The sequence below is a fragment of the Patagioenas fasciata genome, chromosome 1 (genome assembly GCF_037038585.1).
Source record: "Patagioenas fasciata isolate bPatFas1 chromosome 1, bPatFas1.hap1, whole genome shotgun sequence".
Classification (NCBI taxonomy): Eukaryota; Metazoa; Chordata; class Aves; order Columbiformes; family Columbidae; genus Patagioenas; species Patagioenas fasciata.
The window spans coordinates 50,950,941-50,968,184 of record NC_092520.1 but is presented as its reverse complement, the minus strand read 5'-3'; positions in this window follow the sequence as shown (position 1 = coordinate 50,968,184).

The following is a 17,244-nucleotide window of genomic DNA, read 5'->3' as shown; positions in this document are numbered from 1 at the left end:
GCTCCCTCAGCCTTTCTTCATAAGGGAGATGCTCCACTCCCTTAATCATCTTTGTTGCCCTACGCTGGACCCTCTCCAGCAGTTCCCTGTCCTTCTTGAACTGAGGGGCCCAGAACTGGACACAATATTCCAGACGGGGTCTCACCAGGGCGGAGTAGAGGGGAAGGAGGACCTCTCTCGATCTACTGACCACCCCCCTTGTAATACACCCAAGGATGCCATTAGCCTTCCTGGCCACAAGGGCACAGTGCTGGCTCATGGTCATCCTGTTGTCCACCAGGACCCCCAGGTCCCTTTCCCCTACACTGCTCTCTAATAGGTCATGCCCCAACCTATACTGGAACTTGGGATTGTTCCTGACCAGATGCAGGACTCTACACTTTCCCTTGTTAAATTCCATCAGGTTATCCCCCGCCCAACTCTCCAGCCTGTCCAGGTCCCGCTGGATGGCAGCACAGCCTTCTGGCATGTCAGCCACTCCTCCCAGCTTAGTGTCATCAGCAAACTTGCCGATAGTACACTCAATTCCCTTGTCTAAATCATTAATGAATATATTGAATAATATTGGCCCCAGTACTGACCCCTGAGGCACTCCACTAGATACTGGCCTCCAACTGGACTCCGCACCATTGACCACCACTCTCTGGCTTCTCTCTTTAAGCCAGTTTGCAACCCACCTCACTACTCTATTGTCTAGACCACACCTCCTCAATTTAGCTGTGAGGATGCTGTGAGGGACTGTGTCAAAGGCTTTACTGAAGTCAAGGTAGACCACATCCACCGCTCTGCCATCATCCATCCACCTTGTTACATTCTCATAAAAGGCTATGAGGTTGGTCAAGCATGACTTACCCTTGGTAAAGCCATGCTGACTGCCCCTAATGACCCTCTTATCCCTGATGTGCCTTGAGATGACACCAAGGATAAGCTGTTCCAATACTTTCCCAGGGACAGAGGTGAGGCTGACCGGTCTATAATTACCCGGGTCCTCCTTCTTGCCCTTTTTGAAGACTGGAGTGACATTTGCTTTCCTCCAATCCTCGGGCACCTCTCCCATTTCCCCAGACTTGGCAAAAATGATGGATAACGGTCTAGCAATGACTTCAGCCAGCTCCCTCAGCACCCGCGGATGCATCCCATCTGGACCCATGGATTTATGGACGTCCAGACTACTTAATTGTTCCCTAACGCAGTCCTCATCGACTAAAGCAAACTCCTCCATTAACCTGGCTTCATCCGGGGTCTCAGGAGTACAGGGTTCCCCAGGACAGCCTCCAGCGGAGTAGACAGAGACAAAGAAGGCATTCAGCAATTCTGCCTTCTCTGTGTCTTCTGCCACCAGGGCACCCACCTCATTCATCAGTGGGCCTACATTGCCTCTGGTATTAGTTTTATCTGCTATGTATTTGAAAAAGTTCTTCTTGCTGTCCTTGACCCCTCTCGCCAGCTGTAATTCTAAGGAGGCCTTGGCTACCCTAGCTGCCTTCCTGCATCCTCTAACAGCAGCCTTATATTCCTCCCAAGTGGCCAGTCCCTGCTTCCATGACCTGTAAACTCGCCTCTTCTGCTTGAGCATACCCAACAGATCCCTATTCAACCACACAGGCCTTCTGGCTCCCTTCCTCGACTTCCTATGTGTGGGGATGCTCTGATCCTGAGCATGGAAGAAGCAATCTCTGAAGGCGATCCAGCTCTCTTGGGCCCCTTTTCCTTCAAGCAGTCTTGCCCATGGGATTTCCCCCAGCAATTGCTTGAAAAGGCCGAAATTAGCCCTGCCAAAGTCCAGGGTTGCAATTCTACTTGCTATTCTGTTCCTGCCACACGAGATGCTGAACTCCACCATCTCGTGGTCACTGCAACCCAGGCAGCCCTCAACCTTTACTGCTTCGACCAGACCCTCTTTGTTAGTGAGGATGAGATCCAGCAGTGCACCTCTCCTGGTCAGCTCCTCCACCATCTGCATGAGGAAGTTATCATCAATGCACTGGAGGAACCTCCTGGACTGTGGCTGGCTGGCTGAATGGTCCTTCCAGCAAACATCAGGGAAGTTAAAATCACCCACAACAACCAGGGCCTGTGACTGTGAGGCCACTCTCAGCTGCGCATAGAAGGCCTCATCAACTTCCTCAGTCTGATCTGGTGGCCTGTAATAGACACCTACAACAGTATCACCCCTGCCAGCCTGTCCCTTGATCCTAACCCATACACTCTCAACTTGTTCCTCATCCGCTCCTGGGCAGAATTTAGTACATTGCAGTTGCTCTCTCACATAGAGAGCAACTCCACCACCACGCCTGGCTGGCCTGTCTTTCCTGAAAAGGGCGTAGCCATCCATGACCACATTCCAGTCATGTGAACTGTCCCACCACGTTTCTGTAATTGCCACCAGATCATAATCTCCCGACCGAACATAGGATTCTAACTCCTCCTGCTTATTCCCCATGCTGCGCGCATTGGTGTACAGGCATTTCAGGGAGCGAGCAGAGCACACCAATTTCTCCCTAGGGGCACAGGAGGCCACCCGGTCCTCATCTGTTTTAGAATGCTGCCCCACTGGGGCAAGCCCAACTACAGCCCCATCCCCCTTCGAGCCTAGTTTAAAGCTCTCCAAATGAGCCCAGCTAATTCCTGCCCCAGCATCCTTTTGCCTCTGCGAGATAAGCCTTTCCCGCATAACACTGTCTGGACTGGAATCTTATAAAACCAACCATTATCAAAAAAACCAAAGCCCTGCCTGTAGCACCAGTCTTGGAGCCAACCATTTAGAGACCGAATTTTCCCATTCCACCCCACATCTTCACTTGAAGAGGGAAGGAGTGAAGCCAAGAAGATCACTTGAGCCCCTGAATCTTTCACCATCCTTCCCAAGACCTTGAAGTCATTCTTCATTCCCCTCAGTCTACGGGAAGCAACTTCCTCCCCATCTGTCTGGAAGACCAGCAGCGGGTAGTAGGCTGTCGGGTGCACCAGTCTGGGGAGCTCTCTAGCAATATCCTTGATCCGGGCTCCAGGTAGACTACAGACTTCCCTAAGATGAGGGTCAACCCTGCATATTGGGCCCTCTGTTCCTTTCAGAAGGGAATTTCCTATTACAATCACCCTTCTATCTTTCTTATCAGAGGTAGTCTTCAGTTGTGTAGTCAACCGCCTCTTCCTATGTGATCTTGTAGGCAGGCTTGGCACCACCTCCTCACCTACCTCTTCTTCAAGATCCAGGGCCTCAAACCTATTACGGAGGGGCACCTGGGGAGGCAAATCAGGCAGGGAGGGGGGCTGCCTGTGATGCCGAACTGGAATAAGCTTCCAACTCTCATCTTCTTTCAGGTCATTTACCTCTGCCCGACAGCGACAAGGGTGGGGCTGTCTCAGGACCTCCGCCTCTGTCCGGGAAGGCAGGAGGTCCATCATCTTTTCGGGGGTACCTCCCTGGGGCCTTTCCGACCGGCACGTAAGGTTGTTACTCCACCAGTCGATCTCCCTTTCGCACTCCCTGATGGACCTCAGCGTCTCAACCTCCTCCTTAAGCTTCACAACCATGTCGAGCAGATCTTGTACCTGCTCACACCTCACACAAGTAGAGTGCTGACCTCCCTCCTCCGGCAGCAGCAGGCTCTGGCACTCCTTGCAGCCGGAGACCTGAACAGCCACCGTTTGGGACAGAACTTCAGTCTGCGTTGCCACAGTCTTTTTGAGACATGCTCTCCTTCTGGAGGCGACCATGGTCATCAGCGGTCTGGGACGCTGGCAATAAGTCGGTGGGAATGACAAACAACAAGTGCTCTCTGCACCCCGCTGCGCTAGCTGCCACACCCGCTGCGCTAGCTAGTTGCTCCTCTCTGCACCTGGTGGGCAGCGACTAGTCGCTCCCCTCCCAAAGGTTTTTTCAAGGCAAGGGGAGGAGGTGTGGTCGCCGTCACCGTGGGAACGCCCCCCGCCACGTCAGCCGCTCTCTCGCAATGGCTACCCGGGCTTCTTGGGGATCAGGACCGCCGGGAGTCACGCTGTCCCTGTACGTTTCCCTCTGGTCTTTCTAATCTCGGCTAAACCTCGTAGTCGACTGAACCTCGCCGGCTCTGGCTCTCGCTGCGCTGGCTCCGATCAGCTGACTCAATGCTAGTCTCGAGTTTCAGCCGCTTTTAAACCTCCCGCCGCCACCGTGGGAACACCCCCCGCCACGTCAGCCGCTCTCTCGCAATGGCTACCCGGGCTTCGGGGGGATCAGGGCCGCCGGGAGTCACGCTGTCCCTGTACGTTTCCCTCTGGGCTTTCTAATCTCGGCTAAACCTCGTAGTCAACTGAACCTCGCCGGCTCTGGCTCTCGCTGCGCTGGCTCCGATCAGCTGACTCAATCATGGGCCGAGATAAGGACAGGGACATCACTCAGCAATTTTACCATCACAGGCAAAACAGAATCAGCTTGAGGAAACTAATTCAATTTATTACCAATCAAATCAGAGTACAGTAATGAGAAATAAAACCAAGTCTTAAAATTATCTCTGCCTAACCTCTCTTCTCTTCCTGGGCTCCACTTCACTGCTGAATTCTCTACCTCCTCTCCCTGAGCAGGGAGATTGGGAATGGACACTGTAATCAGTTGATCACTTTTTGTCTCCATCACTCCTTCCTCTTCACACTCTTCCCTTGTTCCAGTGTGATGTCCCACCCATGTGAGACAATCCTCCAGGAACTTCTCCAGTATGGCTCCATCCCATGAACTGCAGTTCTTCACAAACTGCTCCAGTGCGAGTTCCCCACAGGGTCACAAGTCCTTCCAGCAAATCTGCTCCAACACAAGCTTATGTCCATGGGGTCACAAGTCCTGCCAGGAGCCTGCTCCAGAGTGGGTCCTCCATGAGGTCACAGCTTCCTTTGGACAAATCCACCTGCTCCAGTGTGGCATCCTCCGCAGACTGCAGGTGGATATTCGCTGCACCATTAACCTCCATGGTCTGCATGGGGGCAGCCTGCCTCACCATGATATTTATCATGAGCTGCAGGTGAACCTTTGCTCCAGTGTCTGGAGCACCTCCTCCCCCTCCTTCTTCACTGACCTTGGTGGCCACAGAATTGTTTCTCTCACATCTACTCACTCCACTAGTCAGGCTGTTGCTGTACAGCAGTTTATTCCCTTTCTTAAATATGTTATCACAGAGGTGCTGTCACCGTCATTGATTGGTTCAGGTTCGGCCAGTGGTGGATCCACCTTGGAGTCAGCTGGCACTGGTTCTGTAGGACATAGGGGCATCTTCTGGAACTTCCTCACAGAAGACACCCCTGAAGACTCCCCCGCTCCCCACTTCTAAAACTTTGTCATGCAAACCCAATATGTTAGCAAATTATTTTTCTAGAGATTAAAACAGCATAAAAACTAAATATTATACAAAACCCACTTATTTTCTGTGACCAGAAACAAACTTTGTGATAAGGGACATATAGGTGGATTAACACTGACTTATAGAGTAAATTTATGTGTTTTAGATGTTGTCACAGTTTTCTCTTATCTTTCCCTATATGGTTTCTCTTTCCCTGTATGGTTTCTCTTTCACTGTAAAGTTTCTCTTTCCCTGTAAGGGCCACCAATTAAATCTGTCAAGGTTTAATTGCAAGGTGACAATAAACCATGGCAGATGCTCTCTGTTAATTCTTCCCCCACCCTCTCCTGGTAGAAAAGATGATAAGGAGGAATGAGGAAGAGAGACTTTGCAAGTTGGGAAAGGTTTAAAGGCTTTACTAATAGATGGAGAATATATATATATACATATACAAAATATACAAAACCCAATATTGAATGTCCCAGGTAGCAGCATTTGATCCCTCCTGTGGTGAGCAGAGCTGGCGTGGCTCCAGCGACTGCAGGACAGGTACCCGGAAGTCATGGGCAGGAATGCACAGTAAACTGGAAACTGGATGCAGGGCCTGGGATTTGCAGAGTCCTCTTTAGATGCCTGCCATGGTCGAAGAGAGTGAGACACTTGTGATCTCCTTCTTATATGTGATGTATGATATTTATGGGATGGAATATTCAGTTGGTCAGTTTTAGTCACCTGTTCTGTCCACCCTTCCTTGCACATACACCCCTCTCAATTATGGGATGTTATCAGAATTCTTAGCTGTCATAGCAATAAATCTAAACATGAGCTTCTTCAGCATTCCACTGATCGCTCTTATCAGTTTTGAGCACAGTGTCTGAAAAACATGTAGGCAACAATTCAGAAAAGTGCAGTTAATTAGAAGTACTTAGCTGAAAGGAAAATTCACTAAAAGAGAACTGGTCTTGTTTTTAACAAAATCAGGACAGATGTTCAAGAGAGTATACTGGATTTTTATACCTCTACTTCCAGTAAATAATCTTGGGGATGTATCTGCTGGAACACAAACTAGCCTTTGTTTTACAGAATTGGGGTTATACAGCCCACTGAGACAACACAAAAAATGCAAATAAGAGTCAGATCAAGGCTCAAAAATCCTGTCTGTAATGTATTCTTAAAGAGCATTTTAATGAGAAAAAAACCACACAAAACCAATAACAACGACAACAACAAAAATTGCATTCGACTTACCGTAGATATATATCAGTAAAAAAAAAAAAATCTTCTGCCTTCAAGCGATTGAAGTAAAAACCAGCATTAGTGCTTGCTATTTCCAGATGTGAGATGTCTGTTATTGGATTACTACTTCCTGAGATAAAGTATGTAAAATTATTAATCAGATGCTTTCTATGCTTAGAATAAAGTAACAGTCAAATGAATAAAAAATTTCCTGTCTTATTACTTGAAATTCAGGCTACCAGCATGTTATCTCATTCTAAGTTGTTATATGACTAAGAGATAGACTTCACTTTCTGGAGCTTTGATGACTGCAGTGTGGTTAGCTGTATCTTAACTTCCTTTACAATAAAAGGAAACAAATAAAAGTATTTGGCATGTGGTTAAGTTAATTCCAGTATAGTTGTCTAAAATATTAAGTGACCTAAAAGTGTCTCTATGTGTTCAGATAAATCCCCCTGGTGTCTGCTGAATGGTGTCCATCAAATGAAACATGTAAAATGAAAGTCAAAATGATTGGACAGCTTTAGTAAAGGTTCAAACATGAACTGAATGATCTTCTGTTTTTCATGTGTTAAGAGTAAATGCACTTTAAAAATTTTGTAATTTTTCCAAACAAAGTTGAAAAACTTTAAGAAATCTTGCATGAATCCATTCATTTCAGTTCACAGCTGAGAGGAATAAGAGATTATATGTTAGCTATATGCCATAATCACAAATGCAAATCAGCTAGTTTGTTGTGTTTGTTTCTCGGGTTTTTTGTTTGGTTGGTTTTTACTACTCCTACTTGCCTCCACTTTTAAAGAATTCTATTAAAAACTTCCTTTCTCAAAGTAAATTAAGGACCAGGAACTCTCATTGTTTCTCACATATTTGGGCTTCACAGCACAATAAGTACAACATTTATGACAGAATTGTTGCTTAGAACTCTGATTTCCCCCCCTCGGGCTTGTAACTCGTTGAATTGTCTTCAAAATACTAAAATCACAAGTTAGTAATAAAAGGCATATACTGGAGAAAAAAGTCAGCAACAACAAAAAGCCCTATGTTGTAATCTAATCTGCCAACATTTCTCCTGCATTCAGTATTATTTGGACTGAATAAACAGCATTGCAAATACCCAAGCAGAGGCAAAAAAATCTTTTAAGAAGCATAGGTAATGGGTAATCTAAAATTACCAGGTGAATGAATAAAATATATTACAGTCATAAAACCTTTACTTTTTTTTTTTCCAGAATGTGGCTTTTGCCAAGCATGTTTATGAGAATATAATAACCAAGGGAATTTCAGTCTTGATTAGAGATTGCTTTCATCCAGTGATTTCAAAAGGTCTTATTGCTGTAGCACTGAATAACGCATTTTGATTCAGCATCACAAATATAGTACAAAACTGTAGAAAACTCCATCCAAACTAACAATGCTGCATGGAAGCATCAAAAGTGACCTTTTGGTCAATAAAACATGTTCCATTATAGTATATATAATCCTTCTTAGTAATAACAAGACAATGTAGATTTTAAATTGAATCTGACTTCCAAATATGCCTTAGCTGTTTATGTTGCCTAATACAGAAAAAAGAGAGCTTGAGCATACATATGAACTACATTTCTCCCAGCAAACATGGGAAAATGTTGTTATTGTAAGTAACAGTCAAATTCCATATCAGCTATGTAATTACTACCATGAAATGGTAATGATCAGACCTTAAAGTTAGTTTGTCAAGAGAAAAATCAGTTTGTTTTTTTTTTTTTACTTCTTTTTCCCCATAAACTAGGACCTGAGCCATACATGGGTCTAGTGTCACCTCTCCTTCAAAGTTATATCTTATTTAATACCAGTAGTTCATATTGCCACAGATCATAAAGCCAAAGAAGTACTGAAATACATTGTAATAAAGAGTCTATAAATAACTGTATTGTATCATGACAATACCTAGAAGTGTTAGTGAAAATTATTTAAAATACTTATATATGTAGATAAATGTAGTTTTTTAGGAGTAATAACACTATGTGACATATTGTCATTTACAGTAAGGCTTCTTTATACAGGATCACTGTATTAAAAAACCTGGAACTAAATGGAGTCATTTGGTTTCCAAAGAAAATACAGTAGAAAGAAAAAAATATCAGAATTTGAACATTTTACTGTCAGGATGTGTGCTTAGAGTGGAGTGCATCATAGAAATTCTAACTTATTTATCCATCAGTCCTGATAAAATCATATTAGATAGCCTTGATTTTTAAATGCTGTATATTGCAGCTTTTTCCTTAAATCTGTTCCTTTCTGATGTGGTTTGCCCAAGCCCATAACCAAGACCATAGTACCTCCTTGCTCACCCTCCTCCTTCCCCAAGTGGGATGAGAGAGACAATCAAAAAGAAAGGGAGAAACCTATGGGTAAAGAACAATTTAATAAGACAAAATAATAATAACAATAACAGCAAAAACAACAGCGATAATAATAACAACAACAATAATAATAATGACAATAATAATAACAATAATAATTACAATAATAATAGTGATAATAATAATAACAATATACAACAGATATATATGAAAAAAATAAGTGATACTCAATGCAATTGCTCGGAAATTCTGGTGGTGCTGAACAGCCAATCCCAGAAAGGAGGACATCTCCCTATCCCACAAAGTCAATCCCAGCAAGAGAGCAAAAAGCAAAAGATAGAAAAAGCCAAAGGCTAACTGCAAAATGGCAGAATGACAAAAGGTTGAACTAACAAGTCAGAAAAGAGGAACTCCTGAATGGAATTCAGATGCAACTCCAAATGAAATGGAACTGCCATTCAGAAAGGTCAGTTCCTGCTATATAAGGAGCATGACACTAATTGTATGAAATAGTTCATTGGCCAGCCTGGATGTCAATCTAGGTGCTGTCCCCCTGTTCTTCCTCTCAGCTGCAATCTTGCACTTGAAAGTTAAAAAAGTTCTTGATCTCCTTGGCAACAGCCAAAATATCAATGAGGTTTTGCACTCTTTTTGTACCCACTCCAAAACACAGCTAGCTACTGAAAGAAAACATTATCCCAGGGTAAAAAAAAAAACCAATGTTATTACAGAATTGTCACACAAAATACAAGACCATGCTAGCCACTAGAAAGAAAACTCTAACTACTATGAAGAAGATAAACTCCATTTCAGCAGAACTGTCACATCTTTATATCGCTATCCATACCATTCACAGGTAGTACCAAATCCAAACCATCATTTCAACCTTTATCAAGACCATTAATGGTTTAAGAAATTTACAGCACTTTGCTGCAGCTGAAATCAGATGTGCTTGAACTGACAATGAAAGAACAGTGATCAAATTCTAAAAATTATTTATAATTGTAAATTTCATGTTAGAAATCATGACAATCAAAAAATGTAATTTTATAGCTCTTTTGTAAAATTATATAGACCTTCACAGTGGATCCATTCTAAGAAGAGTAGAAACAGGCAGTAAATAAATTAATTCCTCTAGCAGTTCAATGTATTCAGCAACTAATCAATCAAAAGCAGGTACTGGATAACAGTAAAATACTGTCAGATCTTCTTAGGTAACTGGATGTCAGGGCTTTGACATGCAGAAAAGTCTAGATGATGGAAGAATGTGGAAAATAAAGAAAAGGCAGAATGAGATCTAGCTTCTGGGTAGCATGTGCTATGTCCATGTCTGATTTTATGATAGGCATAGTATTGCAATAGATTGGAGTCCAATATTTTCCCCTTAAGCGAATGATAATGAAAGGGTTAACATTTGCTACAGAAGAATACTATCTACAGTTTATACTGTTCTTGATATATATTCCGCTGTGTTTGTCTAAAAGCTGTACAAGTTGCAGAAGTTAAGCATAAAGGAGGAATTTTTGTCCAAGATAAACAGGAATAGCTCAAGTGAAAGGCATTCTATGATACTCAACAATTACATCTGGAAAGACTGAGAATAAGAATACATTGTTCAAAGAGGTAAAAACTAGGTTTTTCTTGTATATGCTATATTTCTTTCACACAACAGAACATCACATAACACTTTGCAAAATTTTTCCTGTTAACTGACTTCTTCTGAGATGGTTAGGAGGTGCAGTTATATTCATACCCAGTATCTTAGTATATATTAGTTATAGCAGATAAAGTTTTTCAGTGATTGAGAATTTCTCCAGAATTATTTTCTCAAAAGGAACTATTTTTCAGCAAAAATATGAGAATCTTCAAATTGTTTTGTGATCTATAGGCAGGGTTCAAGATTCCTAGTTTCTTAAGAACTTAAATGTACTGCTTTTTATCTTGCATCCATTTATACAAAAATACAGATTGACAAAAAAAAAAAACCAACCAAACAAAAAAAAAAAAAAAAACCCTCAAGACAATTAAATTAAACAGTATTCCCTGAAAATAAAACAAACAGTTACAGAACAAATATGAGACCTTGGTACTTCTTTTAAAAATGTTCTTTAAGCTCCAATGATTGTTTGCTGCTACCCTTATCTACACTCATGCTAAATAAAGCTATAGCTAAATGGAAAGTTAAATGTATTCACAAGATGTTAATGTCTACACCTTATTGTTTGGAGTCTCTCAGAGAAAGCAAGTAACTACAAATAGCACTATGCCAGAAACTGGTTTCTTGTCCAACAATGTTGCACATACTCAAATATCTTTGTTGTAGCTCAGAAAGACAGAGGCAGAAGGAGGAGCAAAATCTCTATATTAAACATCATATCTACTAAATATATTCAGAATCCTGATTTCAGAATATTGAGAATTCTGTGTTTGATCTGTTTTTGAGCATGACTATTACATATATGAAATCCCTGACTACAGCCTAAATGTATGTTCTATTTCCCATCTTCCTTATGAGTTCATCAAAAACTGAACAGTGAATTATGAAGTGATTATAGCACAGTATAACAAATACTGGACTGAAACCAGAAGAAGCTAGGACAGAGCATCCTCCATCCACAATGTGTCTAAGTTAGAGTCTTCCATTAGATGACTTTATATACCTTTTCCTTTTCTCCCAGAATAATCTATTGTTTAGTCAAGGTACAGAATTAACCACATTCACTTAATAATTCAATACTGAATTCTTTCTTATTCATGGTTGAGACTTTATTTCTTGCATATTTCTCGAAGGAATAATTACTAGTTTCTTCTGTGGTATTTTTCATGGTAATAATCAGTATGAAATTCTCAGACATTAATTAATTAATTAATTTTCACTGTGTTGTATGCGATGAAGAGTCTGGTATCTTAATTTCACAGATATTTATCAGATGTGAAGAAAGGAACAACATAGAGAATAAATATTCATAAAATACAAATGTTCAGCCTGATGTGCTCTGGATCATATTTTAAGATCACCAGCATTTTAGCTTCATATTTTGCAGTACTTTGTTTTTTTCTTCTTCTCTCCCCTACCCCACCCCTGAAGCTTCCAATAACTTGAGTCACTCCCTAGAAGGATGATCATTTCTGCATAACTTATGCCAGCAATTAAGTTAGACATACAAAGTAAAGGATGTTAAATAAATTACCACTTGTGAAATGAGAGGGTTAAGTGACTTGCATACTGTGACGCAGAAGCTTTCCTATGGAGGAAGGGACTGAATTGAATTCTGTACCTATTCAGGAAGGTATCTAAATTATTTTCTAATAACATATACTTCTTTCTGTATAATCGATAATTTAATCTTGACACATTTACACTTGTTTGAATTATCATTTTATTTAACAGATTAAAAAAAAAAAAAAAAGAAAAGAAGATAACTGTCTAATAAGTGAAAACCTTCCATTTTAGCTGCTGAAGACTAAGTAACTTTTCTTTCTCAGCAACAGGACTAGAAGCCTTTTGCCAGTATCCTCTTTTGAACCCTTTGCCTTTCATTCAGACAAACTAGAGAAGATGCAGTGATCCTGACTGGAAGACTGTTGTATTTTGAGGAGTTAATGAACCACATAACAACCAACTTAAGCAGGCATGTGCTATGTGCTGCAATGCACATTATCACTTGACCTCCTGGACTGTGCTGTGCTGCACATATTCTTTCACAGAAGATGAACCCAGCTAGCTGATGATAATTAAAAACCCTGTAGGCTGCACCCACTTGGCAACGGCAATATAGTAACTGGTGTTTGTCTTTATCCTAAAGAGAAGCAACATCTCCTATAAATATTATTTTCTACCATAGCTCTTTTTAGAAAATCTAATAAAATCTCTGAAGACCACAGTACCCACAAATATCACTTTGAGCAGGAGCTGTGCAGCATGTCATGGCCACATAGTAGGTCCATCTAATTTTCAACACCTTAAATTCACGTCAAGAAGTGTGACAGGTGATACCTTTGTAAACATGTAAATACTTTTCTCTCTCTGGAGAAAGGGAAGGTTGTGCATTTTCTGGAAGAGCAAGTAGCATGTTCGGTATGGAAGGGGAGAGGAAATTTCAAAAGATTGTGGGTTTTGTCAGTCAGAAGTAGAGATTAAAATTCAGAAGAACAGAGAACAGACAGGCATCAGGGGTTCAAGAAGTAACTTCCTAGGAACAAAGGATTCTATGCAGAATTTGTTTCCAGTCACTGAGCTGACTGAAATCAAGACTGAAAACAAGGACCTGCCTGAAAGGATACAGTGGAGAGACATATAAAAGCCACTTTCTTTCCCCATTTCTATTTGTTGCACTTTATACTGTTAAATAATAGAGATCCAGTAAACACTCTAAAGCATTAAGTTTCATTTTTCCATTATGTAAATGTGAGTGAAATTCTTGCTTTTGTTTTGGACCACTTCAACTACCTCCCTACAAGTGTCCTATACAGAGGAATAGTCCTAAGCAATACTGACATGAACTACTTGGATTTAGACCTACAAGTTGGTCTCTCATTGTCTTTTGTTTAGTGCTGAGATATCTTGTTTTGTTGTGGGATTTTGGAGGATTTTTCATTTGGTTTGTGGTTGGTGGTCAGGGTTTTTTGGTTGGTTTTGTTCTGTTTTATTTTTAAACAGTCCTTTGACCATTTTTCATGGAGTCGACTGACAAGAGAATGGGTAGATATAGTCACCTTCAATCTTTAGCCATTTTGGTGTCCAGGAAACTATAACAGAGAGATTATGAAGATATCTGTGAAACAAGTTCAGAGTTGCCAGCTCTCTAATGGCATGAAAGTCAGTAAAAATGGGAGGTTAAGCACAGTGCAAAAGCTCAAAGGAGTTGCACGTGATCTAGATCAGATCCAGAAGAATTATAACTATCGTGGGATAGCATTGTGCCTTATAGTTTCATCATTTACAAGTTCAGAAACAAATTTTTAACCCAGCTATAAAGATGAGTGGTGTCACATGATTTAAGAGTATCAGAAACAACAATAAGTAAATGAAAATAAGGGTTTTTTTCTACTAATTGCACTAAAATGCAAACATTCAGCATTAGGATTCAAGAAAAAAAAAATCTAAGGCAGATGTCAAAGCAATAGAATAGGTTATAAAGTTCTATTGAGTTTACCAGACATAGATCGTACTAGACTAACATGATACATTTCTGTGATAAAATACCCTTAATTCTACCTGCAGGAATTGTGGTAGATCACTTCCTCTAAGATAGTGAAATATGTGCTATGGTGTCAGATGGGGTTGGAAAAGATATGAATTAATAGACAGACTGCAGAGTGATTGATCACTATCTCATAGGAAGATAGAATCAGACAATACTGTAAGGAGAAATAAAAGTCTGAAATGAAATAAAAAGTAAAAATGAACAGGTGTTTTCCTGAATTATTGGATATGTGCTAATGAAATTTGCTTCTGACACAGACTGGAAATTTGTTGTCAATACTTCTCAATACAAAAGACTGAGATACGACATATAAAGAACTTAGTAAACATGAGTAATAAGAACAGAATTAAATGAAGCAATACAAGTAGTAAAATTCTTGACCAAAAGACTAAAACCAAATATGTCTGATACAAACCGGGACCTTATTGTTAGATAATTACTGGAAATAAAAATTTTCTAGCTGTAGTAGTTTCATCAAAGCATGACAAAAAGGTCAGTTAAGGAACGAGAAAATCATCTAGAATCCATTTGCTTTTTTTTTTTTTTTTCCTCCTTCCAGTAAGGTAGTTTAAACAGATGATAGCTGGGATTATTGCCTCTGTTCAACATCTTACTGGGCTTTCCATAGGATATAGCTTTAGTCATCCATGGTTCAAGAAGGATGAACTCAAACTTAGCTAGTACAGAGAAAGATTAAAAGGATGGAATGGAATTTTACAAACAGAAAATAAAATGATTTGTCTTGTTCAGTACAGAAAAACAAGTGCTAAGACATAATGCGATTGTTGTCTATAACTATGGAAAAATACAGTTTGAACTGAAAGACAGCTTTGGTACAAACAGAAATAAATATGTGAAACAAAACCAAAACTGAAAACAAAACAAAACAAAACAAACAAGAAAATAAAAGAAAAAAGAGATCATCAGAAGGTTTCTTCTCATTAAAGAAGTTCTGGAGAAAACTTGTGAAAGGACTTTTAAGACCTAAAAATAACCTCATTTCCGTAAAAGAATTTTAAAAAGAAAAAAAAAAAGGTTATCAGTCACAACAGAAGATCATATTATCCAAATTCCCATTTCAAAGCTAAAGTATTTGATAATAGAAAATACATAGTAGAAGGAGACTTGAACAACACTTCAAGCACAGGTCATCAAGATCATGAGCTTTTTAATTTGCACTAGTATTTAAACATTTTGAAACAAAGTCATATCCTGAATAATTTCAGATATGATTCCTAAGAAAAACAGTGAAAAAATGATACCCTAAAATACATTTCTGCTTTCTTGACCCTCAGCTTTACTTGAAATTATGTCCTTCACTGATTGCCACGGTAACTCACATTGTGAGAAAACTCCCATTAATTTCCACTGGTGAAAAGGTAACCATAGGGCTTTAGAAAATCTCATAATAATTTTGACTTGGATGAAAATCTGATACATGGATTGAGTTTGTTACAACCACATTAAACCAAAGACAGTTGTCCACAGTTTAGGAAGTAGTTGAGTAGCCAAATTTATGATTTACAGAATCATTTAAATACAAGATATATTTGCCTCAATGCATCTTGCTAGTCTGAAGTATTTTTAATCCAAATTCCATAAACTTAACAGAAATCTTTCATGTCTACTATTCAGTGATAGGAAAATGTGAAACACAGTTGAAATCAACATAAAAATGAAATATCTGAACAGGTACATTCAGTACCATGTTAAATGTCTTTGGTATCTGACAGCTCTCCTTGGCACTGATAAATATGACACAGGGCATACAGGAGATACTCTCTTTTCTAGAATGGCAGCTGGAGGACAGATAGGATGAAGTAAAACATCTAATAGATCTATATTTATATTTAGGTTCCTAAATAATTTTCCCTCTTCTTTTGATTTAAGGTCATTTCATCTTTTCAAAATGTAGTACATCAATGATTTTATTTTGTTTAGTAAAAGCTTGTCCTCATGTCCTTATGTAAATAATTGCAAGCCACTGCAAAATAAGAAAAGGAGTAGCAGAAAAAATCTGCATTTTCTTGACAAAAGGCAGTAATCAACAGTAATCACTAAGGAGACCATTATGTATAATATATCATGTTATATACGTAACAGTAAGTTAAATATTAAATAACGTGAATTGTTATCAATAAGTAATATGTTATGGATTTATGATATATGATCATATGAAATAGTAATATATGTATGCATATAATAAAAAAGAATATATGATATTAAATTGCTATGATAGCTTTTATCTCCTATAACTTTAAAAGCCTAATTTGGTTGTTTACATCTTATTTTAGTACTTTTAATTGCCTTCTAGTCAGTGAAATGAAGCAGACACGTTGATCTGACTTGTGCCCTTGTAAGACAAATTTTCAGAGAACTAGCTGAGGTCATGGTATTTGCATTGTAGACTTCTCCATTTGGTCAAATATATTCCGCCTCTATCAGTCAGATCAATCCCACACTTCCTAATTATGCTTCTTCTATGCATTTTTGATTCATATTCAAATTGGTTTTGTCCTTGTTGCAGTCAATGAACATTAGTGAGTTCAGTGATACTGGACAGGCATGTCTGAAGACTTTTTTATTTTTTTTTTAAATTTAGCTACATGAATTTCCTCTCATGGATTTCCAGTAGTCTGCCTTGTTCAAATGGATTAATACTGTGGAATTGTAGCTAATGAAATTCTCTCTGCTGAATGACACAAATATTAAAACCAACTGTCTGCACTTCACTAATATCAGCAGGGTCCCCCAGTTTCAATTTTGTTGAACTAATTCATGCCACTTCAGATTTTATTACAACTTGAACTTTCATTCTACAATTAATTACTTGAGCAGTGTGAGTATGAAATATTAGAGCCTGTTTTTCTACATCTTAGTTCAGACACAGAATTTTATTTTGCAGTATCAAGATGTCCTGAAGCTAGTACTTCTATCTAGATACGTAAAATTTAGTTCTGAAATTTTAGTTCAAGACATTTACAGTACAAAGATAGAAATTAATTTACCTGTCTTTCCAGCTGTTTACAGTTTAAAGAGACAGCAATACATGAGACAACTGTGTTCTTCTGGGGCAGCAGCTAGGGGCTAGGAAAGTTGCCCAAGAATTTCTTGAAATGGTACTAAACACTTATATTTATTTAG